The 11,886-nt window shown below is 42.4% G+C and overlaps 1 non-coding gene across 1 annotated transcript; it reads left to right on the top strand.

The window, feature by feature from the left end:
• The first annotated feature begins 5,667 nt into the window (after positions 1-5,667).
• On the top strand, positions 5,668-5,740 carry trnak-uuu (transfer RNA lysine (anticodon UUU)). The gene has a single exon. It is a non-coding gene; the product is annotated as a tRNA-Lys (tRNA).
• The last annotated feature ends 6,146 nt before the right edge of the window (positions 5,741-11,886 follow it).

Genomic DNA, 11,886 nt, shown 5'->3' with positions numbered 1-11,886 from the left:
ACTCGGAATAATCTATGGAAATTGCCCGCACCCAGTTAACTCCAGAAGAAAGAGAGAGACGCAGACGAGAGGGCCACTGTATGTTCTGTGGAAAATTAGGACACTTTAAAGCTGACTGCCCTGCTTTACATTCGTCTTTGAGGCGCCTCCCTACTACTCAAGATCCTGTGGTGAGTGAGTTAACTCAATCCTCTAAGTTTTACTCAGGATTTTCTATTATGTCTACACTGTTTTGGGGTAATAAACAGATGCCACTTCTTGCTTTTATTGACTCGGGGGCAGCAGGGAACTTCATCGACGCCTCCTTAGCTCAAGCTTGGAAATTACCCCTGACCCAGGTGACGACTCCTCTTCATGGACAATCTATTGATGGTTCCCCAGTGTCTCCAGGACTTATAAGATGGCAAACTGAATTAATAAGATTGCAAATTGGCGCCACACATGTGGAAGATATCTTGTTTTATCTCCTCGAGACCCCATCACATCCCCTTGTACTAGGCTTTCCCTGGCTCCAACAGAATGACCCTAACATTTCATGGGCCCGTAGAGAAATTTTAACTTGGGGACCCCAATGTATTGGTAGTTGCTGTCGTCTGCAAGGTTGTAAGAGTTGCACTCATGGAAACGCCCCCTTCTGGTGTTCCTACGATACCCCCCCCCCCCCCAATATTCTGATCTACAGGAAGCCTTCAATGAGCAAAAGGCCTTGGCACTCCCACCCCACCGACATTATGACTGTGCCATCGACCTTTTTCCAGGAACTATTCCTCCTAAAGGTCGTATATTCCACTCTCCAATATGGAATCCGAGGCCCTGAAAATATATATACAAGATTCTCTGAAGGCTGGAATTATACGCCCATCCACTTCTCCTGCTTGTGCCAGTTTTTTTTGTGGAAAAGAAGGATGTTGGGCTCCGTCCCTGTATTGATTATAGTGGCCTTAATGAGATCACTATTAAGAACCGGTACCCTTTGCCCATAATTGAGTCCGTGCATGGGGCCAAGATCTTCATCAAACTGGATCTATGAGGGGCTTATAATTTAATCCGTATTCGGGAAGGGGATGAGTGGAAGACGGCATTCATGACAACCCATGGACATTATGAATATTTGGTCATGCCTTTTGGTTTGGTAAATGCCCCAGCAGTGTTTCAAACCTTTATTAATGATATTTTTTGTGATCTGCTACAAAGGTTTGTCTTGGTATACCTTGATGACATTCTAATTTTCTCTAATACCTTCCAGGATCATGTTCTCCATGTCAGAGAAGTTCTCTCCCGACTCATAAAGAATAAACTTGATGTCAAACTGGAGAAGTGCACTTTTAATGCTTCTAGGATTCACTTTTTAGGTTACATCATCTCTCCAGAAGGGGTGGAAATGGACTCAAGTAAAGTCTCCGCAATTACTGATTGGCCCACACCCGCGAACCTTAAACACATACAACGGTTTCTTGGTTTTGCCAACTTCCATAAGAGGTTTATTTGAAACTTCAGCTCAGTGGTTGCTCCCATAATCTGTTTAACTCGCAAAGGACCCAGACAAGGTAAATGGACCCCTCAAGCAGAAGAGGCATTTCAGCACCTGAAACACCTTTTCACTACTGCCCTCATCCTGAAACACCCTGATCCTTCTTTGCCTTTTGTTGTTGAGGTGGACGCTTCTGGCCATGGCGTGGGCGCTGTTCTCTCTCAACGTCATGGAGAAAAACAAATTCTTCACCCCTGCGCCTTCTTTTCTAAGAAGTTATCCCCTGCACAGATTAAATATGATGTTGGTAACCGTGAGCTTCTGGCTATTAAGTTAGCATTGGAGGAATGGAGGCACTGGCTGGAGGGAGCTCATCATCCATTCTTGATATACACAGATCACAAAAACTTGGAGTATTAATAATCGGCCAAACGTCTATGTCCTCGCCAGGCCAGATGGTCCCTCTTTTTCTCCAGATTTAATTTCCTTATCACCTACACTCCAGGCTCTAAGAACATCAAAGCTGATGCTCTCTCACGGATCCACGACCCCCCTGAGGCTGAACTGCTTCCTGAACCCATCATCCCTTCTGGTAAATTCCTGACAGCTGTTAGATGGGACATAGAAGTTGTAGCTAGACGCACCTTGGCTGGACAAACTGTACCTCCTCAGTGCCCTCCGGACAAGTTATTTGTCTCAACCCCAGTCAGATCTTCTGTCTTTTGTCTTCTGACGTAACTTGGATTTAATCTCTAGAGACTTCTGGTGGCCAACCATGGTTAAAGATGTCAAGGAGTATGTCCAAGCCTGCTCTATCTGTTCCCGAATTAAGTCTTCTCGGATGAGGGCGGCAGGCCCTCTTCAACCCTTACCTATCCCCAACCGTCCTTGGACCCACCTCTCAGTTGATTTTATTACTGACCTTCCACCAAGCCAAGGATACACGACAGTCATGACAGTAGTAGATCGTTTCTCTAAATCTGTCCATTTTATTCCCCTACCTTCCTTGCCTTCGGCTAGGGAACTAGCAGACCTGTTCGTACTGCATATCTTCCGCCTTCATGGCATCCCTAAAAATATTGTTTCAGATAGGGGCCCCCAGTTTATTTCACAATTTCGGAATGCCTTCTGTAAGTCACTGTTTCGCTTACTTCAGCTTACCACCCTCAGGCCAACGGTCAAACTGAGCGTATGAATCAAGAGCTGCTAACCTACTTAAGGGCATATATCTCATCTACCCAAGAAAACTGGGTGTCCATGGGCATTGCTTCCATGGGCAGAATATGAACATCATTCTTTGTATCCTCCTTCGACTGGCATGTCACCCTTCAAGTGTGCCTTAGGTTATCTGCCTCCTCTCTTCCCGGACTCCCTGCCGGACACAGAAGTTCCATCTGTTCAGGAGTATATCACAAACCTGCAGGACTTCTGGAGGAAGGCTAAAGCCGCCCTTCTTCACACTGCAGCTCGGCAGAAGACCGTGGCGGATCGGTACCGTGGAACCATACCCAGATTTCGACGTGGACTATGTGTCTGCAAACTAGCTGCAAACTTCCTCTAAAGCAACCTTCTGGCAAGCTTGCTCCCAGGTTCATCGGTCCTTTTCGTGTCCTCTGCCAGGTTACCCCTGTAACTTATTGCTGGCCTTGCCTCCTACCCTCAGGATTCACCCTACATTCCATGTTTCCCTCCTTAAGCCCTTTCGCAGATCCACTCTGTCTAAACCGCAACAAAAAACCCCACCGCCTTGAGTAATTGATGGACTCCCTGCCTACACTGTAAAGCGGTCATGGGTACCAGAAAAGGGTATACTGGATTCAAACCTGATCCGGGATTTCCATCACTGTTCACCTAATCGTCCCGCTAGGGCTTCGGGAGCCTCCCGTAGAGAGGGGGGTAATGTTACGATCCCTGCCTCCCGGCAACGAAAGAGGCAGAAGAAAGCGTAGTCTTAGTTCATTAGTCTACCTGTCAGTGTACGCTTTCACCACCACACCTTTGTCTCATCTTATACTTCAGCACTAGTCTTTCCCTACCTCCTCGCTCAGTATTGGTTTTCCTTTTGAGCTACTTAGTTGCGCTACGCCTTCTACCTCTTCGTACTGTTCAGGTTCCGACTTTGGTTTCTCCCCTTTTACTACGTTTTTTGGATTACGGTCTGGCTTTCGCTACTCTCTCCCTCTTTGGATCACTGGCTTCCCCTGGATTCTCAGCTCTCTCCTTCGTCTACGGTATTTGGATCACGACTTTTCTCTATCGGCTCCTGCAAGTGGCTTCATTACTTGGTTTTGGTTTCACTGGCCGAATCCTTAACAGAATACTGAGCCACTTAACATGGACCCAGCAGAACAAGAGGAATTTCGCTCGGTTTTGGATCAATACTGGCGAGCCTTACTCCAGTTACAGGCTTCCGTCCAACAGATTTCACCGCACCTGTCGGCAGTGCCGCCTACCAGTAATAGTGAAAGTAACGCTGGAGCTGCCGCTTTGGCTCCGCCCCCGCCAGCTTCTACACCCGCTCCTCGACCTCTTCCACTTACACCACCTGACAGGTTTGACGGCAACCCTACGAGATGTCGGGGTTTCTTAGCACAGTGTGCGCTGGTTTTCAGGCTCCATCCGGAAACTTTTTTTTTCTCCTCAAGACAAGATTGCCTTCGTACATTAGTTTCTCTGTTAACTGGCCGTGCTCTGGATTGAGCAACTGTCCTACTAGATCGCAGGGCTCCTGAGGTACAGGACTATGATCTCTTTTTAGAGAAATTTAAGGTTTTTTTTTGTCGTTCCTCAGCTGGACAAGACTCCTATCGCCTCTCATCTATCCGCCAGGGCCGCAGGTCTGCACAGGATTATGCCATAGACTTTAGAGTAGCAGCAGCAGAGACTCACTGGGAGGATGAGGTCCTAATTTTTCTTTTTCTGCAAGGGTTATGTGAAGAAATAATCACCTGGTAACACCTCCGTCTCATCTTGTATTTAAGCACTAGTCTTTCCCTACCTCCTCGCTCAGTATTGGTTGGCCTTTCGAGCTACTTAGTTGCGTTACGCCTTCTACCTCTTCGTACTATTCAGGTTCCGACTTTGGTTTCTCCCCTCTTACTACGTTTTTTGGATTACGGCTCGGCTTCGGTTGCTCTCTCTCAGTTTGGATCTCTGGCTTCCCCTGGACTCTCGGCTCTCTCCTTCGTCTACGGTATTTGGAGCACGACTTGTCTCTATCGGCTCCTGCAAGTGGGTTCATTACTTGGTTTCGGTTTCACTGGCCGAATCCTTAACAAGTAGCTAAATACACAGGTCACACTGCTCCAGTTGAGGCTCAAACTCACAACCTCAGCATGACTCTGCTGTGCATTGCTGTATAAGCACCGCGCGCTGACCGACTGCGCCACTGGAGCTGTTTAACACCCTCTCCTCATACAGACTGACGCTGCAGAAACACAGGCTGCAAACAGGGTTTCGGTTGTGGATCCATCTCCACATGGGGGAAAGGGACAGTAAAATAGCAAGGAAAATACAAGAGAAGAAACTGAAAGAATTGTGCTCACTGCAAAGTAGAAAGGAAAGAGGTGGCCGGATACGTAAAACAACTCCGCAGATAATTTGTAACGACATTCTTTGGTGACAATCAGCGGTCGGATTTCTCTTCAGGTTCAGCTCTGCAGTTTGAACATACATTCTCCGAGATTGGTTAGTTATATGTGATCAGCTGATATTAAATAGGACTAATAAGAATCAATACAATTGATGTCTGGCAAAGGCAAATAACTTTTGTACATGATCTGGAATGTGACTGGTTAAATTTCAGCACAGTTGCTACCCCCTTTATAAAGGGTGTGCACACTTATATAACCAAGACATTGAAAGTTTTTTTTTTATTATTGTTCCAAAAAATGTTCCATTTGTTTTCTTTCTTAAATGTTGTTGATTAAAAGATCTTATTAAATGCGAAAAAATCTGATTGTGAAAAGGTCAAATTCTTAGTGAAAAAATCAGTAATGTGAGGAAAGATGAATTGTGGGAGCCCCTTGACTCCTCGTGTCGTTCTGTATTTCTCGCTCATTCTACTGGGAGTTGTGCCGTCGCTTCTGGATAAAGTCTGTCAGTGGTCATTCCAGATGGGTCAGGTATGACTGCACTTCGGCACAAGAAGAGACGTGATTTGCGAGGATCCCGGCAGTGGCTTTGTTTTTTCTAGAGCCCAGATAGCTCAGTTGGTAGAGCATCAGACTTTTAATCTGAGGGTCCAGGGTTCAAGTCCCTGTTTGGGCAGTTGTGCTTTTCTTCAATCTATTGTGAATGTCATTCTAAATCGTCTTTTATCTTTCCCTCTTCTAGCTGCACTGTGGTTATTTTAAATGTTCATCACTTGTATTTTCTTTAGTGTTTCTTTCACAAACCAAAAATGTTCAAGGTGATCTTCTCACCACACTCCACGTAAATAAATTAAAAGAAATCACAGTAGAGTAAAGTACACGCAGTGAGGAGCTCCCGCAGTGAGTACTCTTGAATACGACAAGAGGAAAGGCACACTGCACATCTGCGGAACATCGCAAAGTAATTTTTTTATTAAAGGTTCAAGAAAACCTGAATATGTTTGCTAGAAGTATTTCAGAATCACAGTCAAATCGAGTATGATTGCTGCACAGATCTGCCATGTGAATTTAGAATACTGTTTGTGCGTTGTATAAAATACGCTGTTCAAAGCTTTTAAAAAACTACAGAGATACGTTTCGGAATGCGTCTTCCTGTAAAAATAAAATCTCTACACGGGTGCTATAAGCAGAGTCTGAAGCCTGCTTAACAGAAGAACTATATTCAGAGGGCCAAAGAAGTGAATATTTCACCAAGTGAGAGAAAGCATCTCAGAAAAAGGAGGTGCAGTCTCTTCCATGCAGAATAACACCACAAAGTCAGACTACAAGTGCTGAAAAGCTGCTATCAAGGGTAACCCGGCCGAGCGCTCTAAGGAGCTGGATTAAAGCTCCGTCTCTTCGAGGGCATGAGTCGGAATCCCACTGCTGCCCAGTCATATTTGTTTTATTCCTCCTACCATGGCAATTTGTGCTCAAAGATTTAACTTTTTTGTATTTAAAAAACATGCTAGCCTTGATGGGAAAGTAAGCGGAACTGCAGGTGTGGTGGCCAAGTGGTATGTTGTCGGTATCAATAAGGTCAATAATCTGTTAAACATTTTATGCCATTTTTTCCATAGATGATGTTCACGTTGGAACAGTGAGAAAGGTGTGGCCTGGATGCACTTGAACCATCACCTTACTATAATTTTAGTCCCAACCTGGCCGCACTAAGCAATTGTACCACAGAGACTCCAAGAGTCGGTTTTCTCCATTTGCAGTTTTGGGTAAAAAATAATCTGCACTTTTAAGCAAGTATTGTATTTAAATTTTGCAAATTTCTTGAAAAAGGTTGTTTCAGAGAGAAACTGAGTAGATAGAAATAGCCCAGTCAGTAGAATATTGAACTTTTTATCTCTAGGTCCCTAGTCAGGCGACTGATTTTCTTGCAACTACTGTGAATAGATGGTCTTTTGTCCCTCAGTTTTTCAAGTTGTTCTATGAATGTTTGAAATGTTCAATATTTTTCATGCTCTTAAGCACTTTCCGTCACAAAGTTTATGGTGTTCTTGGTGCTGTGCTGCACGTAGATAATGTAGACGAGAGCACAGGTAACAATACAGGACAAGCAGTGAGGAGCTCCCGTAGCTTTCAACTCAGTGCAGAGTCCAGAGGGAGGCCTAGGTCGCTAAACAATCAACAGGTATCTAATAATGACATTCACAAAGGTGACAATGCGTTTTTTCAACATATCCTTACATTTACCCATACAGCACAATTTTCTATACCCTCAAATCCCCAATGTAACTACTTTCTCCTGAGAAACACAAGTATAGAGTGAAATCACAATAACTTATACAACAAATCTATTCAAACGCCCAGATATGAGAGAACACACCCCTTTAAATATGTATTTCCTTCATTTCAGTTTTCTTCCCTCCCCAGGATACCTGAAAATTCACTATCACATATTAAAGGCTGTACATGTAATACATCTACTAATAAAGATGGACATTAAAGTTAATTATTAAAAAATTACACTTTTCATTAAGACATGTATCGATAAAATTATTGTGAATAGTTGTGGTGTCTGGAAAGCAATTTTTGTTAAATATAACAATTTTCAAGTGAGTGGTGCATAAGCTTGTTATTTAGTGACTTAATTATTTCCACTGCATTCACAACAGTTCTAATGTGTTTGCTTGTTCAGCATAGCCTGCTACTGAGTTGTTTTCGGAACTGAAACCTATAAGAACATTATTTAAGATGCACCATGGCCCAGAATCGTTCATTGGGACTAGGATTAATATCAATTGAAAGTACTCTAAAATAAAATATTTAACCTGAATATTAAAAGAGTAGGAAAGTATTAAAAGAACACCATAACGTCTTGACTTCCAATCTTCTTCCAGGTTCAGGCCATGTACAGTAAAATGACATAATCAGTTGAGTCATGCCGAGGCTGAAAGTTTAAGCCTCACCTGGAGCAGCCTGGTTTTCTGTCTTGACAAAAAAAGCGTTTTGTTCCACAACGGCGTGAAATGATCATGTCTTTCACTCTACTTCTCTCTTGTAGTAAAGCAGATCTTGCTAGGTGAGCATTTGCTCCGGTAAATTAGGTCACTTTTCATGATAACTCACTTCTTCTAAACACAACATTTCCTGGTGCATGTTTTCTCCATGAAAAAAGACATTTTCCCTTACATGATTTCTCATTTTGTTTCATCAAAGAGTACAGAAAGAAGAAAGAAAGGAAAAGTGTGGTAAAGCCAGCAGACTCAGGGCTTACTGAACGCAGGTGTCTCAGAGTGGTGTGTCCAAGCGGCTGTAAAAGAGGAGAATTCTGCTGGCGCTGTAGCTTAGTTGCTTTAATATCTGTCTCGTTAACTGGAGATCCTGGCTCCACATCCCAGCTGTGCCCTTCTTCCTGTCTTTTTGTGCAGAAAGTACCATTTTGGACAACCGCATAGGGCTTGATTTAGTTTAATGCATTAATGCATTTCCTTTCTGCAACAACTTGTTTTTCAAGAAATTCATACAGCTTGTGAAAAATGAAATTTAATTCTTGGCTATCAGAGCAGTAGGAATATTGATTTACAGTCTTGCCGACTGGCAAGAAAATGCAAGCAATGTTTATTTTCTTACCAGAAAGGTGCGAATGGAGCAAAGCCTTTCTCATCAGTCTCTGTGGTGCAACCGGCAAGCGTGTTTGGCTGTTAACTGAAAGGTTGGTGGTTCAAAACCACCCAGGGATGATGATCGTCTTCTTCTTCTTATTATTATTATTATTATTGTCAATGTTAACACTGTCTCCACAAAAGCCGAACCTTTAACCCTCTTTATATTTGCCGAAAATGCGAGTCTTTTGCCCGTGTCCAACAACAACACTTGAGACCAGGGAAGTCCAATAGTGATCAACACCGCAACTCCCCAGAAATCCATATTCACCCATGGAAAAGTATCTTTGAAGGGCTGGCGGGAGATATCATTTATACTCCTGTTGTATCCTCTGCTTAAATAGTTTAGAAATACAATGCGGATTTGTTTGAGAATTTGACAAGCATTGTTGCGTTAGCACTGTGAAGTTGGATGTTGATATTTTGATATATTTACCTTAATTTTAACATAAATGCTGTTCAATCTATGCTATACAATCAGACCGCTATTTCAGACCGCTTTTTTGTTACAGTTTCAAGCAAACCTGAAAGTTAGGGAGTGTTTGGTCACTTTTGTATGAAAAAGTGTCTGAAGCCTGTAATTATAATTTGTCCTTTTTTAATTGTAGTTGAAATCCACTCCCATGTACCAAGACCTACAGTATATTCATGTTTGCTTAAATGATTAATGCTATAGGACATTAGCTGGTGTTTTTTGTAACGATTTGCTATTTCATGCAGGAAAGAAAGGAAACCAGACCCAACGTTTGCTTTCAGGTGCGGTCTATTTACATAACGGACATCTATTTCTGAGGAGCCTGATTTAAATCACACAACCCCGGTAGAAGTCGAATCGACAATCTTATAAACCGAAATCAGACGCGTTATCCACTAAACCACTAGCCCGTCACATAACTGAATTGCGCTTTGGTAAGTTCAGCGCCGCTACTAGTACACCACCACATCTACAATTTGAGAGAAACGTGCTTTCTACATTTTTATCAGTTTTAAAAAATCATCACTTTTAAACAGACAAAGCATTTATGTGTCGCTCTGAATTTCGAATTGATTTAGAATTCAAAGAAAAAAGCGTTTTGTTCCACAACGGCGTGAAATGATCACGTCTTTCACTCTACTTCTCTCTTGTAGTAAAGCAGACCTTGCTAGGTGAGCATTTGCTCCGGTAAATTAGGTCACTTTTCACGTTAACTCACTTCTTCTAAACACAACATTTCCTGGTGCACGTTTTCTCCATGAAAAAAGACATTTAACCTTACATGGTTTCTCGTTTTTTTTTCCATCAAATAGTACAGAAAGAAGAAAGAAAGAAAGAAAGAAAGGAAAAGTGTCGTAAATGAACTCTGTCGTCTGTGGGAGATGTCAAGCGCACTGGACATGAAAAGTGCCCGATAAAAGCCATTTCTGTACGTTTCTCTTAGTGTCGGGGCTCCTATTGAATGTAATGGAGGCAACGTGCTCAGCCAGCCGATTCAACGCTTACTGAACGCAGGTGTCTCAGAGCGGTGTGTCCAATCGGCAGTAAAAGAGGAGAATTCTGCCGGCGCCGTGGCTTAGTTGGTTAAAGCACCTGTCTAGATAACGGGAAATCCTGGCTCCAAATCCCAGCAGTCCATCGCCTGTGTTGCACTGGACACCCTGTAGATCATCAAAAAAAATATTGAGCTCCTTAGTAATGAAACTGCCGGATAAAAGCCATTTCACATCCTTTCTCAACTTGCTCAGCGAGCAGGCTCACCGCACACCGAACAAAGATGTGACAGAGTGGTGTGTCCACCTGGCTGTAAAAGGGAAGTATTTCGCCGGCGTTGTGGCTTAGTTAGTTAAAGCGCCTGTCTAGTAAACAGAAGATCGTAGGTTCAAAACCCAGCGGTGCCTTTCTTCCTGTTTTCTCGCACCGCTTATTGTTATAGACAACATGATTCTGCATTATGTTTAAAGGAAGTGTTCATTTAGTTTTTGGCACAACTTGTTTTTCAAGAAATCCACACATTGCGAAAGATAAAGTGCTCATCTTTCTTATCAATGCAAAATAATTACTGCCAGCTGGCAAGAAAATGACAACGATTTGTTTTTACTTTAGCCAAAAATCTGTGAATGTAGAAAAATACGACATGTGTCAGTTTCTATGGCACACTCAGTCAGGGTGTCCTTCAGTTAGACACAATGTTGGTAGATCAAACGCACCCAGAGACACACTTCGAATTAATCCGATCTAAACATTACCTTCTCTAAATGTGATTGAGTTTCTTTGCACGTCCTTAGCCATCTTGATGTTTGGAGAGATTTTCAACTTTTGACACGAGTCAAACTACAAGTAAATAGTTGAGTACCTAAGTCAATATCACCGGGAATGTGAATATAAATGTTAACATCAATATTTCTGCTGTCTCCTGAGAAACACAAGTATAGAGTCAAAACACAATAAATAATGCTAAAAAATTATTCAGTTAACACCCAGATATGACAAAACACATTTAAGACTTACATCCCCTTTAAATATGTATTTCCTTAAAATCAGTTCTCTTCCCTCCCCAGGATACCTGCAAATTCACTATAGATACATATTAAAAGCTGTGTGTAAATCTTACATGTGTTCTGTCACATCTGGGTGTTAAATTAATAGATGTGTTGTGTTATTTAATATGATTTGACTCCACGCTTGTGTTTCTCCAGAGACAGCAGAAATATTGGGGATTTGCGGCTACAGAAAATAATGTGAACTTTACAGGCAAAAATAAGGTTACGTTAAAGAAACAAAAACTTATTGTCACCCTTTTCAACGTGATTTTTTAAGACATTTGTTCGGAATAGTATATCTTCTCGTGTCTGTGGCTGTTATCCTACAATAACGGTGGTGAAATAGCAGGAATGTGCGGAAAGAACCGGAGATAGAACAGAAGACCAGTCATCCAGTCGATAGTAAGGTTGTGTAGGACCTCACATACTACAATGTCAGTGTTGAGTAGTGTGGTTTAAAAGCTTTTTCACGAACCAAGAAGGAGTAGAAATCTACAGTCTTCTGATCCATAATCAGACACGTTATCCATTGTGCCATTGGCGTTTGTATTGCATTCCCATCCAGCACCACATTGAGTTCAGAGCCGCTACTATTCATGTGTGTTGTACGTGTGTCTAGTTACTACGTCTTTCATTATGTCTAGTTTAA

The sequence above is a fragment of the Atractosteus spatula genome, chromosome 10 (genome assembly GCF_055471065.1).
Source record: "Atractosteus spatula isolate fAtrSpa1 chromosome 10, fAtrSpa1.hap1, whole genome shotgun sequence".
In the NCBI taxonomy this organism is placed as follows: Eukaryota; Metazoa; Chordata; class Actinopteri; order Semionotiformes; family Lepisosteidae; genus Atractosteus; species Atractosteus spatula.
This window is presented reverse-complemented; position numbering and strand designations above follow the sequence as displayed.